General features: G+C 39.5%; 1 long non-coding RNA gene across 1 annotated transcript; it reads left to right on the top strand.

The window, feature by feature from the left end:
- The first annotated feature begins 376 nt into the window (after positions 1 to 376).
- Positions 377 to 1,117, top strand: LOC147487191 (uncharacterized). The gene is made up of 3 exons (XR_015203307.1): positions 377 to 551; positions 896 to 945; positions 1,044 to 1,117. It is a non-coding gene; the product is annotated as an uncharacterized LOC147487191 (long non-coding RNA).
- The last annotated feature ends 15,521 nt before the right edge of the window (positions 1,118 to 16,638 follow it).

Consider the following 16,638-nt stretch of genomic DNA (forward strand, 5'->3'; position numbering starts at 1 on the left):
TCTATCATAGCTTTCCAGACTTCGCTCCACTTTCTCTTCTTTGCATTGTCCAAATGAGCTATCATACACCATAACTGAAATTTTGTGACAGAGGCTTTTGAGGCTTTGTGACGCCAAATTGGCGTCACAAATTTTTGACCGCAATTAGGCGTCAGTATTCGATTTTTGGCGTCACAATAAAACAAAAGGTAATTTTTTTTTTAAAAGAAAATTCTGGAAAAATTAGTGACGGCATATAGGCGTGAAGTTATAAAGATTTTAGCTAATAAAAAATTGAAACCAACGCACATGCTCGCATGTGCAGGCGTCAAACTCGAAAGCCATCGGGTTCTTCTCGATCTCAACTCTCTGAAAGAGTGGAACGAGAACCATTTTGTAGTTTCTCCACCCAACTCTCTCTCGATCAAAACAGATCATTTAACCCCATCCTCTCCTCTCCTTGTCGTATCTTCAAATCCCTTTTCTATAGCTCTTGCCATTTCGATGGAGTTTTACTAATTATTTCAACACAAAATAGCTCGATCTATTGAAGAAAGCTTGCTTTAACCAAGGTAACAAATAATTTGGGTTTCAATTTTTTGATATTGGGGTTTTGTATAGGCATAAAAGTTCAGTTATTTATTATTAGTTATGTGAACCATTGGCAGTATTCAACGACTCCATCTATTTCCATACATAAGACCAAGCCAATTTAAGCTCACCTTTACCTCGCCATCCCGGAATCAATTGTTGGATCGCGAGGCTCCTCGATACAAATTATAAGTGACCAGCAGAGTCGAGAATCCTAATAGTAATAGTTGTTTCTATGTTCAGCTTAATATATTATGCTTCGTCTTTTTGGGATACCTTTTACTTGATCTACACTGTTTTTTGTTGAATGAAATTTCATTTCTAGCCTGCTGAGAAGTTTCCAAAGATAGTATCTGAAGGTTCTCTATTTGGAAGGTCAGGAACACCATCTGCATTATCTTGTATTCATTTCCTCATGTTCATTTTGTAGTTGTTCTAAGTAAATGATATTCATGTAAGTATTTCTTCTGTAGGTTTCCCTACTTCTTACCCTGCCTCTGCATATATTGGTGGCAGTAGTTGTGTTTGTTGCTTTGTTCTGGCTTCCTGTATGTTTTTCAAACAATGATTATTTTGCAGATATATACACGCCACTTTCATGTCTATTTACCAATATTTGAGATCTTCCATTTTTCGGATTGTAGGAAACTGTGCACATGAACCATGGAGATAACAGAGAAGGAGACATCTCATTTGAGTCATTGGAGAACGCAGGAATTCAAGAGAAGGGGGCAAATAAAAGTTTGTTTAGGAACTGGCCTCTAATGTCAGTAGTTATTTTATATTGTATATTCTCCTACACGACATGGCCTACTCAGAGGCAAGTTGATAAAGTGCAATTTTTATTTTTATTTATTTATTTTTCTTATTACTATTTATTTTTTGTTTTGTTATATCCACAATTTGTATAAGATATAAATCCGTTGTATTTGTTGAACTTTCTTTCACAGGTATTTTCTCTATGGGCTGTGAGTTCGAAAACCTTTGGATTAGGTTTTTCGACTAATAAGGTTGGCGTTGTTCTCACAATCTCTGGTAAGTTGGATACTTATCATCATAGTTTTAATTCTTATAACTTATAATTAGAAGTTCTTTTGAAATTAGAAAATTCTCCAACCTCTTTTCAGAACCTATTTACTCAATTAGATAAAGTATTGCTTCAGAATTTCTTTGTGAATAGTATCTATAATGCTTACTGCAATAATATATTATATGTACAGACACTCTTAAGTCAAATCTTTTCCTTCAACTCCTACTGGAAAATCAAATTTGTCTCGTTAAAAACGCAATGTTAGCAGTTCGTGATCTAGGAGTATTAAAAAGAAATCCACCAACTTTACTTTGTATATGTACATATAATCTTTGTGAAGTAGTTTAATGACTTTGTTTGTTCTTGGGATTAAATTATTAACTTATTCAAGTATAGGTGGGGGCCTTTTAGTCTTTCAAACTTTTCTATATCCATTGATAGAGAGAATTTCGGTCCAGTCATGGTTTTCGTGATTTGTGGTAGGTGTCAAGATTTTCCATGGTTTAAAGTTTATCTTTAAGATTCATTTCAGATTATTGATTGAATGTGCTCCCTTTATGTTATCGTGTAGGTTTTATCTGTACGGTGTTGCAAAGTTACCCCTTCATAGCTATGTTATCCGGGTTCGACTTTTTAATTTTCTTTGAACTGTGCATCTATCTTTGATGAATGTTTTAACATGTAAGTATGAACTTCATGATGGTCATTTTTTCTCTCTTTTCTTTTTGCTTACAAGAAAAAATGAACTTAATGATGGTCTGTTTAATATTGTTTTTCTCTCTTTAACAGATAGTCATTGCCACTAGACTATCCGTACTACAGAACAATGCGGTGGTAACTTTTCACTATCATATTTGCATTGATATCTATTGGCTTGTTTGTGCCATTTTCACTAGAATGATTGACATTTATTACCATACGAATAGGACCAGAAGCAAAAAGGACCTGCAAATGGAATTGCTATGACTAGGCTGTCTCTCTTCAGAGGTCTTGGACTGGCCATAGGAGGTTTTCTATAAGTACTCTTAAGAAGTATTTTGTTACGACAATGACATGTACTTGCACATGAATACAACAATTTCTCAATATATAACCATTTGTATCATCTTCTAGCTTCAAAAACGATGACATTATAGTTTTATTTTCCCTAGCGAGCTGACTACGATTAGCTGTTCTTGAAGACCAAGTGAAACCCATAGAGCCCTCACAAAAATGGAGTCGTTTTAATATAGGCCAATAGAAACATACCAGTTCTTTCTTATGATATATAATGAGCATTCAAACATGTGTGTGCAGGCGGTGATGTGAGTGTGCTGCTAGCTAGTGTGTGAGTGTGTGCATGTGGTAATGTGAATGTGCTGCTAGCTAGTGTGTGAGTGTGTGCATGTGGTAATGTGAGTGTACTACTAGCTGGTGTGTGTGTGTGAGAGAGAGAGAGAGTGTGTGTGTGCAGGTGGTGGTGCTTGCCGCATCTGGCGGGTGTTGTTCTTTGCCAATCGGTGCTGCCGCCGCCATGGACTGCTTTGGTGCCCGCTTTGCTATCTTGTTGGTGGTGTCACTAGAGGAAATGCCTCTGTACCTGCTATGGAAATGACCAAGTGCTGCTTTCTTTAAAAGGTTGGAAGGTCTTCAACCATGTGAAGTCTCCGAACTAAAACCTGGCACTCACATATTTGCTGTCTATGGTCTAAACTATTTCCCTTCTATTTAATTAGCTTCAGGTTCTGGTACCAGTATATTGGATATTTTATTAATTTCTATCTAAATTTTCTTTAGGGGACAATTTTTTCAAGGCTGCTAGCTATACCATTGAGGCTCTTTGTGCAAAATCCTTTGAGGATACCTCAGAGAAGCTGAAAGAGATTGAGTCACAAATCTTAAGGAAGAGAAATGAACTGCGGCTATTTGAGACCGAATATAGAAAGGTATGTCATTACTTTCCCAGCTAGAAAGTGTCTGCAAGTGTTTTCACCCAAGCGATAAACTTTGTGATGCAGTTGATGACTTGAAGCTTGATTCTATTGTGGTTGGAAGCCGAGGTTTAGGAGTGCTGAAAAGATTCTACTCTTAACAGTCTAAATGCTAGTAAACTTTTTTTTTTTTTTGTGAAATCATGCATGTGGCAGAGCATATTATGTTACGACTGCACAGTTAGTGAAAATTGTGTATATTGACTAGTCAATAGCTTGTTTTAGTGGTTCCTTAGCTTGTATTTGACTAAGGTTTAGTTGAAATGAATTTTTTTTCTTTTTATGAAGGAAAAATGAACATCACCGAAGATCTGTAGCTGCCAGCTTGGTCCAGGGTGTGTATGTTTTAGAGCGAGACCGCCAAGAGAATCGTCAAGGACCCTATGCTCTTGCTTCTTAGGATGTGATATTGAGTTGTTGTATAGGAATTATATTGAAATAGTATGTTGGTAGATTCTACTATATCCATACATCTATATCTTTTAATTTACATGTTATTCATTAAGTGATATATATACTTAGTCAAATTTTGGTGATGGTTATTACTAAGATTTTCCTTGTGTATAATTGCTTGTCAAGTCTTAATTATATTATGTGTTTGGGGTTTATGTGGTTGTATTTATGCAGGCGATTTCAGGGGGAAAAAAATATAAATATTAGGATGGAAACCAAAAACAATTTTTTTTTAAAATAAATAATAATTTGTGACGCCTGACAAGCGTCAGTAAGCATTTAAAAAAAAAGACAAATTTATAATTACTGACGGCGTAGAGGCGTTAGTAATGCAAATTTAGTGACGGCGTAGAGGCGTTAGTAATGCATATTTAGTGACGGCGCATAACGTCGCCAAGAATATGTCAATTGTGACGCATATTGGTGTCACAAAATTTCGACACCAACACAGGACGCTTTAAATTCCAACTTGTAGGCGTAGGCCAAAAAATAATTCTGACGCCTCCTAGCCGTCACAAAAGTGCTGTTTGGTTGTAGTATATTTTATCATCATTAGGGAAAGAACGAACTTTCTTTAGATACCTTGTAGGGCGTCGCCATGTCCGAAATCGCAAAGAACGAATTATCTTGTTTGTTGGACACATAGAGTCGACCTTTACCCAGTCCTGAAAGGTGGCCACAAACTGTGGGAAGTACGTCCTCACTATCCCCGCATCCGTAGAATGGCGAGGGTGATATAGTGTTTGCCGAAAAGATCGAGCCCTCTTAAGATTCTCAATTACTAGGTCCAGAATGTCAAAGGCGGTATGTTCTTTGGGCCAAGGCATGGAATGTCTTACAAGCTGACTTTGATGCAGTGGAAAAATGCCAATCCCCCATGATGTTCAGAAGAATAAATAACATGGCAGTTCCAACATTCATGGTCATACTGGCTAGTGGAATAGTGAAGTCTAGCCATCGGCCGCCTTCGCACGCTTCATCGACGTGGGCAATGCCATCGCCATACCGGGCAGCAAAATCTTCCCTAGAATAGTCATTAAAGTCATTCTCTATCATGTATTGAATGGGGAGATCTGGTTGAAGAGGAGGAAGGTCTAGAGCCATAGCAACCGCTGGCTCAGAAAAGAGTGTCGGTGTTACCAATAACGGATTGTAAATCCATTCAAAGGGAAACCTCAGATAGCTTGTAGATCTTCCATGTGATCGTAAAAATAAGTTGCCAAACCTGGGGAATATGTTTGCTCCGGGTGTAGAATAAGGGAGTTCCAACCAACTCGTGTGATGAAATCTCTGAAGAGATGTCCATACGCAGGAGAATTCAGCAACGAATGGAAGGATTGTTCAGGAATTATCTTTGGGGCTGCCATAGTAGAAGACGTACAAAGAAAAATGCCACCTGTATACAAATAAAAATTAGAATAAGATGAGAATGATTAAGTAAAAACAAATTACCATAGGAAAATTTCACTATATTATAAACTAAAAAGAAAATGACAAAGAACATAAAATTACAAAATTTAAATGGTGTCATGGGCCCAAGTAACGGCTAGGATCCTCCTGTGGGAGGGATCCATTTATAAGATTTTCTATGTCATCAATCCGTGCAACAGCCCATTGCAACATTTTGCTTTCTATATGGTAAATCTCGGCATGGTTCTCCATTATGAGAGTGTGATTTGCCAAGAACTGGTTGTGGCTGTGCAAGAATTGTGCTTGTTCCTCTTCGTTTATTGTCCGCAGGTCCTGAAATTCAAGAAGACTGGTGATGATAATGTTCTGATGTTTGAATAATGTCATCAGTCCTTGTTGTTAAACGAAGGCCTTCCATGGGATTAAATACGTTGCATAATGCATTTTCAGTGAAGATGTTGTCAGCGGAATAAGCTTCGTCGGTTTCTGCACCGACATGGTTCTTTGCAATGTCGGGGTTCCAGAATCCATTCCTATAATCGAAAGTGAATGGTAAGAATGTTAGCTGTTTGAAGAGGTGTATGAGGAGAAGTACTAGAAAAACCCCAACGTAGCATGATAAGCGTCACAATGGTTGGCAAAGGGGCTGCCTTTTTCCTAGCACGTGCGATCGCGTTCTAGAGAAATTTAATAATGCAAAAATCATTACAGTGACTCTGTAAGACCCAGAGTAGATGGAGGAGGGGTTTGGTTATTTCGGAAGTCTTAGACGTGCCGAGCACATTATGAGCTACCTATTGGATCACAGATAATTGGTTCTTTTGCAAAGATCCCTGATAAACAATACGGTTTTTCCGGTTGTATTCGCCGTAAAGGATAGTTGCAAACATCAGATGCCTGATATTGTCGAAGGGTGAATCCTGAGGGTGTACTCCTTGGTTTGTAATAGGAATTTGAAGTACCTCAGAGATGATTTCCATAGTCAATTCACACTCGCATCCATTAGCACAGACAAAGAATTGCCCGTTTTGGAAATAACCACTTTTATAGAACAACAAGACCAATTCTCTAGAATAAAATGCCTGCTTATGATGTAAAAGAGGGTACCATCCTCGACGTAATATTTCTGTACCAAAAAAGGGATGAAAAAGACCATTTTGGAAATTTTCCATAAAATTTTGCTCAGGCACGAAACTTCGAGTGAGGGCCATTAAAGATGGAGTGGTGAAGAAAAAAAAAATTGGAAAAAAGGGAAGTTAGATTTTTGAGATGTCTATCCTTGTTATAAATAGGCACCAATCCGAAAATGTAAAAGATACGGATCGAGGTGTCACAGGGTAGTTAGACCACGTGTATCTTCTAAGATATGCGCAAAAGTGGATGTAGTGTGGAGGAGAAGAATGGGGCACGTGACAAAGAGTGCTCCCTCTTTTCTTTTTCTTTTTTTTTTTTTTTTTTTCACTAGAAAAGAAATAGCGTAAGTAGAAGGACAAGGAAAATGTAGATATACTATCACAATAAGATGTAAGAACGTACAACGGTATGGAAACACAACATAATGATACGGGGAATGAAATACAAACCTAAATATTAGATAGAACTATATGCCACATTAACAACATTACTATAATGAAACAAACAAGCATGAAGACTTGAGTAGCATATTCAATTTGCCGCTGCTCAAACTTTTCTAGTGCATCTATGAAGCTTGAAATTTGGAGCGGACTAAAAATGATTTTTAGAATAAGAAGTGTAGAGGGAAGAATATGAGATGAGTGAATGTGGAAGAAGTGTTGAACTTATTTATAGAAAGAAAATTGCCGTTTTCTGACTGTTTTTAGATGCGATTTCATGACCGTTTTCTGACTGTTTAATAAAACGTTAGTTTACGGTAAAGTTTGTTGTTAAGTGTGGCATCTAAAATATATATGTATATATATTTATATATATCTATATAAATTATTATTACTAATATTATTATATATGTTCCTACCTATATAATATTAGATATAACTAATATATTCAGGCAGAAATTTTTAGGAAATAACCTACTATTAAGCTGGAAATGCAAACACGTAAATCAAATATCTGACATAAATATTATACAAGACTGGAAAAATAAACTAGCTATTGATGATCCTCAGGAGCTGCAGAAGAATCCTCGAGGGCTGCAGAAGAAGAACCAAGAGTCCTGCGACGTCGTCCAGTACGAGCTCCCGTGTAGGCTAACTGCTCCTGGATATCACCCAGAGTATCCATCACTTGAGCCTGAAACTGATGCTGGCTCGCCATGAACATTCGCTGGAACTGGTTCTGGCGAGTAAGCATATGGTCCTGAAATGTAGTCATGGAAGCTCTCATTTCCTGCTGGAATTTGCCCATGCTGTCTGTCATCGACTCGTGGCGAGTGGTCATATCTGTCCTTAACTCGCCCAAGGTACATTTCATCGATACCTAGCGAGTGTACATGTCTCTCAAACCACTGTTCACAGCACGTAAGGCATCTATGGGTTGGGTCATCTTACTCATGGCAGTCTCATCAAAGTAGGGTGGGTGAGATGAGCCTATGCTAGCGTGCTCGGCAGCCCTAGGTGTTGTGGGTTCCCAAGGGTCCAGTATGCATTTCTTGAAGACAAGCATATTCTCATATTGTGGTATAGTGAGTAGTGGGGTGGCGGACAGAAAAACCCAAGGTTATCATAACTTGCGTTACCAGAACAGCAAGAGGGGCTGATCTAAGAGTGGCATGTGTAATAACATCAAAAAGAAAGGTAACGATGCAGAAGTTACCCTTTCGCTCCTGGAGGATCCAGAGAAGGTGGAGGAAGGTCTTGTTGATGTCTGAGGGCTTCGAGGTGCCAATGACGTTCAGTCCCAGCCATTGAGTCACAACCTAGTTTGGTTTCGACCGACCGGCCGTCACGGCGCATTTTCCGTCTATGTTGTACTCTCCCTCGATTAGCGTGTCGAGCATTAGGTCGTAAGTTCGTGGGTACATGGAATGCTGCTGAGTCAGCACGTGGTCGACCAGAGGAAAGCCCGTGATCCCGGAGAGCAAAACAAGTGTGACTTCGTGGCGCACACCCTCGACGGTAACCCAAAAATGGTCGCCATTAAAGCTCCCATTGTCATAGAATTTCATCACCAAATCCTTGGAATAAAGCCCTCCATTAGCATATAACAAGTACTCCCATCCTCTAGAGTGAATTTCATTATCAAAGAATGGAGCAAACATCCCGTTTTCAAATAAATTTCCAAAAATTTTCTCCACACAAATACGCCTGTTTCCGGCCATCACTGGTCTTAGGGAGAGGCTGGCTATTGATTAATGATGAGGGGGAGAAATGGGACTTGCTGATGGAAGGGAATTGTGGTCGGAGTTGTAAGAGTCTCGCGCGAGACCTGGATTTAGCGTGGGCCTGTCTCGTGCGAGACTTAAACGAGAGGGGGCAAGATCCAGAAATTTGGGAAGATGAAGTGGATGATGGTGACGCGTGTGGTCGGCTTTGTCGGGTTTAAAGGGCCCGAGATTTCGATATTTTGGTTGGGCCAAAAAATTTCCCAAGCCCAAATCAAGCCAAAAACCCGATTTAAGCCTAAAAAAACTAAACTCTTACCCACGACTCGTTTGGACTCCGAATTGGATGAATGAGATATCAAAATGATCGGCATGAAAAATGCTATCCAATTGTATGAGTCATTCTCAAAGGTCACAAGATTTTTTGAAAAGAAAGAGAGTGTTTTATTTATATACAAGGGAGATATACGTGAAGAACACTAGATGTCCAGAAGAGTCACCATCTTAAATCATAGACAATTGTCATGTTGGCTCTAGAGCGAACCCAATCCAACCAGACTGTGGCTTTACCTTTATGTATTATGGGGTTAGGGGACAGACAGTACCATCCTGGACCGTGCGCGCTACGGTTTAATAAAATTGCCCTTATTACATACGGCTATCCTCAAACCGCCCCAAGGGGAACTCAAAGTAACCAATATTAGGGTTGGTCTGGTGGAATCCATCGCCCGTTTGTGTTCCAAGTATGCGACATCGAGGTTGGACACGAATCTCATGTGCAAAACTTAATGCAAAGGGAAAAGGCAACAATATAAACATATCTACAAGGTGAGTCTTTTAACGTTAGATCCTCAAGACGAGTCGAGTCTTTTAACGTCAGATTCTCAAGACGAATCGAAGTCTTTTAACGTCGATTCTGTGGGAGAAAACTCGTGAGCGTGGCGGCAAAGATTATCCTGGGCAGCTGGTGTTAGACAAAAGTATACCTTAAACTGGCTAGTATCGGATAGGAAGTCAAGACCTAGATAGAAGGGTGTTTGGCAATGCATACACCAACCCATCCTTCGCGCACGACGTATACGAGCAAAAGTACTACGACCATTCCTTATTCGTGATGAGTGAGACTTACACCAAATGATTAGCTAAAGTTCGTGAGGCAGAGAGTAGAAAAGGAAAGAGAAGGAAGGAGGTGAAATTTTAGGTACCCATCGTTTACCGAAAAGCACATTTGCTCGTATTGCAGAAGACATTTATACTCAGTTCTGAAATAGAGTTTTTGTGGACTAAGGTTCCGGCGCTTGCAACCACACACTTCAAAGAACTTTGGAGATCATTAGATAGAAGATGGCTCGGCTACCAAAATGGTATACCCTCTATAGAAACAAGATTGAGTACGCCAAACGAAACATCTAGTCTGTGTAGATCGGATCCTGAAGAAGAGTCTGTTCAACATCTGGTGAGCGTAATTTGTGGTAATGTTTTAGGCGTTGTCCATTAACTTGAAATTCGCTATTATCTTGTGGATTAAGCAAAGAGATTGCCCCATAATATTTCACAGCTGACACAATGAAAGGACCAGACCATCGTGTTTTCAATTTACCAGGAAAAATGTGTAATCTGGAGTTGTACAGTAAAACTTTTTGGCCAATTTTGAAATCCTTACGCAAAATGTGTTTATCGTGCACTCTTTTCATATTAGCTTTGTAGGATTTCGAAAGATCATAAGCATCACTCCAAATCTCCTCAAGCTCATTTAATTGCAATTTTCGCTTCTCGCCTGCCTCGATGATATTGTAATTGAGGCTTTTGACGGCCCAAAGGGCACGATGCTCAAGTTCAACTGGCAGATGACAAGGTTTTCCAAAAACAATGCGGTAAGGAGACATCCCTATAGGTGTCCTAAATGTTGTTCGATATGCCCACAAGGCATCCGATAAGCGGAGAGACCAGTCCTTTCTTGATGGGTTGACAGTTTTCTCCAGAATAGACTTTATCTCTCTGTTGGAGACTTCTACTTGGCCACTCGTTTGAGGGTGATATGGAGTAGCAACCTTGTGAGTAACTCCATATTTCTTCATTAAAAACCCAAAAATTTTATTACAAAAATGTGTACCCCCATCACTAATGATAGCTTTGGGGACACCAAAACGAGAGAAAATGTTTTCTTTAACAAATTTCACGATAGTCTTATGGTCATTTGAGCGACATGCGAGTGCCTCAATCCATTTGGACACATAGTCTACGACTAAAATGTATAGAAAACCTTGAGAAATAGGGAAAGGTCCCATAAAATCAATGCCCCAAACATCAAAAATTTCCACAATCAAGATAGGATTTAGGGGCATCATATTTCGTTTGGTAATTCGACCTAGGTGCTGACAACGAATGCAAGCTATACAATGTTCGTGTGCATCGCGAAAAAGGGTAGGCCTGTAAAAACCACATTGTAATACCTTGGCCGCAGTTTTCTTTCCACTGAAATGACCTCCACAAGATTGTTCATGGCAAAAGGATAATATGTCGGTGTGCTCCCAGTCGGGAATGCAGCGACGAATGAGTTGTTCGGAACAATACTTAAAGAGGTAGGGGTCATCCCAAAAATACTATTTTACAGTGGATAAGAACTTTTTATGATCAAGACGTGACCAAGAGGAAGGAACTTCCTCAGTAACTAGGTCATAGCTAGTAATTTGCCGAATTATTCACGAATTATTCGCGAATTATAAGGTTTGGCGAATAAAACGAATAATTCGGCGAATTTTTGAATGATACGGTTTAATTCGCGAATTAGTTGGGGGCTTATAATTATAATTGCGAATTATTCACTAATTATAAGGTTTTGCAAATAAAATGACATTTGTATTATTTTTTCATGAATAAAATTGTAAAAATAAAAATAAAAACGTTATATACTTATATATCAAAATTTTAAATGTAAAATATATAGCCGAATTTTAAAAAAATATATTCGTATTATACACGTTTAAAACACGTATATCGTATTTTTACTGTTAGCGTTTTATTGGACCGAATATTTAAAAGTATTATTGTTGAAAATTTCGAACCTTAGGCGAATAATTGACGTATCGAACTTTTGCCATCCACGAATTTACTAGCTATGAACTAGGTAGTTAACGATATCCGCGTACCATAAAGATGAGAAAATATAGTACAAATATTCGTCTGGGAAGAAATCACAGATGGCTTCAGAATCACTATCAATGTTACCAACCAGCCTTGATAAATGGTCGGCCACGATATTTTCGGTTCCTTTCTTGTCTTTGATTTCCAGAGTGAATTCTTGCAAGAGAAGGATCCAGCGGAACAATCATTGTTTTAAGGCCCTTTTCGCGAAAAGTAAGTACCGTCGCGGCATGGTCAGTATATACAATGGTGGATGTTCCAACAAGGTAAGGGCGAAACTTATCCAAAGCATAGACAATAGCTAGGAACTCTTTCTCAGTTGTTGTGTAATTACGTTGAGCGTCATTAAGAGTTTTACTAGCGTAGTAAATGACAATGGGTTTGTCATCACGTCGTTGGCCTAGTATGGTGCCAATAACAAAGTCGCTAGCGTCACACATTAGTTCGAATGGTTGAGACCAATCAGGGGGTTGAATGATAGGAGCGGTAGTTAGAGCGGTTTTTAGAGTATCAAAAGCTTGTTTGCAATTGAAATTAAAGTCGAATACTGCATCCTTAAGCAGGAGATTGGTTAAAGGTCGAGCAACTTTAGAAAAATCCTGAATGAATCTCCTGTAAAACCCAACATGGCCTAAAAAGGCACGGATATCATGAACTGTACATGAGAAAGGTAGCGAAGCAATTTTAACAATTTTAGCTTTATCAACTTCTACCCCGTCTTTCGAAACAATATGACCTAGAACAAGTCCTTTGGTAACCATGAAATGACACTTCTCCCAATTTAGTACCAGATTTTTCTCTTCGTAACGCGTTAATACTTTAGAAAGGTTGGATAGGCAGTCGTCAAAGGAATTTCCGTAGATGGAAAAATCGTCCATGAAGACTTCCATATAACGTTCCACCATATTACTGAAAATGTGAAGCATGCAGCGTTGGAAGGTGCCTGGGGCATTACAAAGACCAAAAGGCATTCGTCTGTATGCAAAGGTTCCAAAGGGACACGTGAAAGTTGTCTTTTCTTGATCGACGGGATCGATGACAATTTGGAAGTATCCAGAATAGCCATCAAGAAAACAGTAATAAGCATGACCGGCTAAACGTTCTAGCATCTGGTCAATGAATGGGAGAGGGAAGTGATCTTTACGTGTTCTGGCATTAAGTTTGCGATAGTCAATGCAAATTCTCTATTTTAATGGAATGCGAGTGGAGATGCATTCACCATTTTCATTTTGTACAACTTGAATGCCAGACTTTTTGGGAACAACGTGGACAGGACTAACCCAATCACTATCAGAGATAGGGTATATGATACCCGCATCAAGTAAACGTAAAACTTCCTCTCTCACCACTTCCTTCATGGCGGGATTAAGGTAGCGTTGTGGTTCTCGCGATGTCTTTGTGCCGTCATCGAGATGTATGTAATGCGTGCATATGCTAAGGTCTATTCCCTTTATATCATCTAAGGACCATCCGATAGCGGAGCGGTGTTCATGAATGACATGAATCAAACATGCCTCTTCATCGGTAGTCAAGTGAGCAGAAATTATTATAGGGTGACTACCATCGAGATCGAGATGCACGTACTTCAAATCAGAGGGTATAGGTTTTAAATCCGGAGTTGGAGGATTGGGGATCAAGAATTCGTGAGGGATTATCTCTTTAATGGAAAAGAGCGAATCCGGTTATTCTGAATCAGTTTGCAATGCAGCAGTAGGGTCAAATAGTGGTACCAACTCTAATAATGCATGGACATCCTTTATGTACGAGTCATCGTCAAACTCAGGATTATCAAAAGAAAGAAATTGGTGTATCTCATCTGGGGGAAAAGAGTTTGTGAAATAATCATGTTCTAGACTATCAACCTAACTAATCTCACCCTCCATTATAGGATCGAGAAATTGTTTCATTAATTTGAATACATTGAGTTCGACAGAAAGGTTCCCGAAAGACAATGTCATTGAACCGTCCCGACAATTTATGAGAGCGTTAGCAGTTGAAAGAAAATGACGTCTCAAGATGATAGGAATGGAGTCACAGGCCATTTCAGTATCTAGAATGACAAAATCAACTGGGTAGTAAAAATCTTGGACCTTGACTATGACGTTATCTACTATGCCCTTTGGGTACTTGATGGAGCAATCCGCGAGTTGCAGAGTCATATTGGTAGGTTTTAATTCATGAAGACCTAACTGCTTAAATAAGTAGTAGGGAAATAGGTTAACACTGGCACCTAGGTCTAAAAGTACGGTAGCGGTATACTTGTCGCCCAACGTGCATGGTACAGTTGGTCGACCTGGGTCCTTGTACTTTACCACACCATTGGTAGTGGTAATCGAGGGAAACTGCTCAGTGAGGAACGCTTGTTGAGGAACATTCATACGTCATTTGGTGGTGCACATGTCCTTCAAAAATTTGGCATGCTTGGGTAAATGCTTAAGCGCATCTAGGAAAAGTAAGTTTATTGTCAAATTTTTGAAGGTTTCACGGATCTTATCGAAATGTTCATCACGTTTGTTCTTTACCAAACGGGCAGGGAACGGAGCTTTTGGGCGGAATTGCGCATAAAGATCAATGGCGTCTTTTCCTAGGGACGTGGGTGTAGAATTGGAAGGCACAACTTCGTCCGTTATAGGTTGCGAGGTAGGAGTTGGAGGACGTCAACCGTGGTTTCCGTCAATTCCTCGTCTGGCATACGTATTTTATTGTCGATGGTTCAGCCAGAACGAAGAGTGGTAATGGAATTTACCTCACCCTGGCTTGGATTACTAGATCCTGGTGCATTGTTGAGTTCAAAGGCAGTGTTTGTAGGCTTAGGGTTTGGAACTGCTTGGCGAGGGAACGCCTTTGACTTTTATCCCGAGCTAACAATTTGAAGAGACATTGGATAGAAGCTAGGATATGATTCTGTTGATTCATGTATGTCAGAAAAGTTTCAGCTGTTTTATCGGCTGTGGATTGTACCAGCGGAGCAGCAGGAACTAGTTCACGGTTATTATTTACGGATTGATTTTGGTAACCATATCCTTGATTAGCGGGAACAAGGTTGCGGTTGTTTTGGTACCCTATATTTGCATTGTTAGGAAAATTACTTTGCCCTTGCTGGAATTGCGGACGATTTCCTTGACGATAGGAATTGTAGTTCGCGGGTGGTCGTAGAGGAACGTTGTTGACACCCGGAGGAGCTTGTTGTTGGGCATGGGGTGTCCAAGCTAAATTTGGATGTTGTCGCCAAAGTGCATTAGGGATGTTGGAAGCACAAGCCTCTTCAGAAGGTTGGGGAGGGCATTCGTATACCAAAGGACAATAAGAATTGGCGTGCTCAGGACTTAAGCAAAGAGGACATGGGGAAGCGTTGGCAGCCATGACCTGTTTGGATTTTTGATCATTTACTTATACCGAAAGAGCATCGACCTTTTTGTTTAGGGACTCGATTAGAGTTTTTAATTCCGGATCGGGTTTGACCTCGAACATAGACGTAAATTTGGTAGGAGTGTCTTTAGAAGATCTGGAAGAATCAGTGTTTCCCCAATAGGTGCTTCGTGAAGCCTGTTTCTCAAGAAAATTGTATGCTTCAGTAGCGCCTTTGTCCATAAAACAACCGCCGTTCATGATATCTAAGGTTTCCTTTTGATGGTCAGAGAGACCATTAAAGAATGAACGGACTAATACAGCGGTGTCGAGTTGATGATGGGGACATTCGAGAAGCATATCAGTAAATCTGCTCCATGCTTCCGAAAAGAATTCCTGGGGGTCCTGGCGAAAGAATTGAATCTTTTGAAGCATTTCTGTAGTTTTCTTCTGAGTATAGAACTTTATCATGAATGCTTGTACGAGTTTGGCCCATGTGTCAATGGCTTGCGGCACTTCGCCTGTGAGCCAAACTGAAGCTTTATCAGCTAAGGTGAAGGGAAACAACCTAAGCAAGACTTGTTCATTGGTAACAGTCGGATGGTGGAAAGTGGTGACTACTTGTTGCATCCGACGAAGGTGATTGTATGGTTTTTAATGGTCTAGACCATGGTAAACAGGTAACAAACTGAAAATGTTTGGCGGAATTCGAAAATCAGCTACAATAGCATCGAATTTAATGCAAGAAGCAGGTCCTTCTTGTAAGGCAAGATATAGAAACCGAAAGGGTTTTCGACCGCGGGATTTTCTGGGCCATAATTAAAGGAGAGATGACGGCAACGGAGATGTTTGACGAGGTTGGTTTACGGAGGAGGAACTATGTCTAGGAGATAGCATAAGTAGTTGTTTATTGTATTTCCGACGCCGATATGTAAGTTCTAATTCCTTATGTTTACAAGACCGTAGTCTCATACAAATACAAATTTTAATTCAAGGCTCATAAGGAACAGTTTATGACTGGAGGTTTTAAAATTAAGGAAGGAGGGAGGTGAAGCACGTCTTCCTGAGCTGTTGCTAACTCGAGCAGGTAAGCTAGGATAACGTGTGAATATTCCAGCAGCTAGGTCACCTGAGAGGATTGAGGGAGGTTGTCCGTGCTAGCATGTTCCTTAATTAGGCAACCTCAATCTTTCGAGTTTCCTAGACATTGATGGAATAGGATGATGATTTATGATGGTGTATTATGCGGGGTATTATTAAGATTATTAAGATGAAATTTTTAATTACTATGATTTTTTATTTTTTTATTTTTTATTTTTTTTTATTTTTTTAGTTTACGTAATTAATGTATTATGGAGACGTGATTACGAAATATGCAATTAAAAACGATAGATGCCAAAATAGAAACTAATTAA

The sequence above is a fragment of the Coptis chinensis genome, chromosome 7 (genome assembly GCF_015680905.1).
Source record: "Coptis chinensis isolate HL-2020 chromosome 7, ASM1568090v1, whole genome shotgun sequence".
NCBI classification, from domain to species: Eukaryota; Viridiplantae; Streptophyta; class Magnoliopsida; order Ranunculales; family Ranunculaceae; genus Coptis; species Coptis chinensis.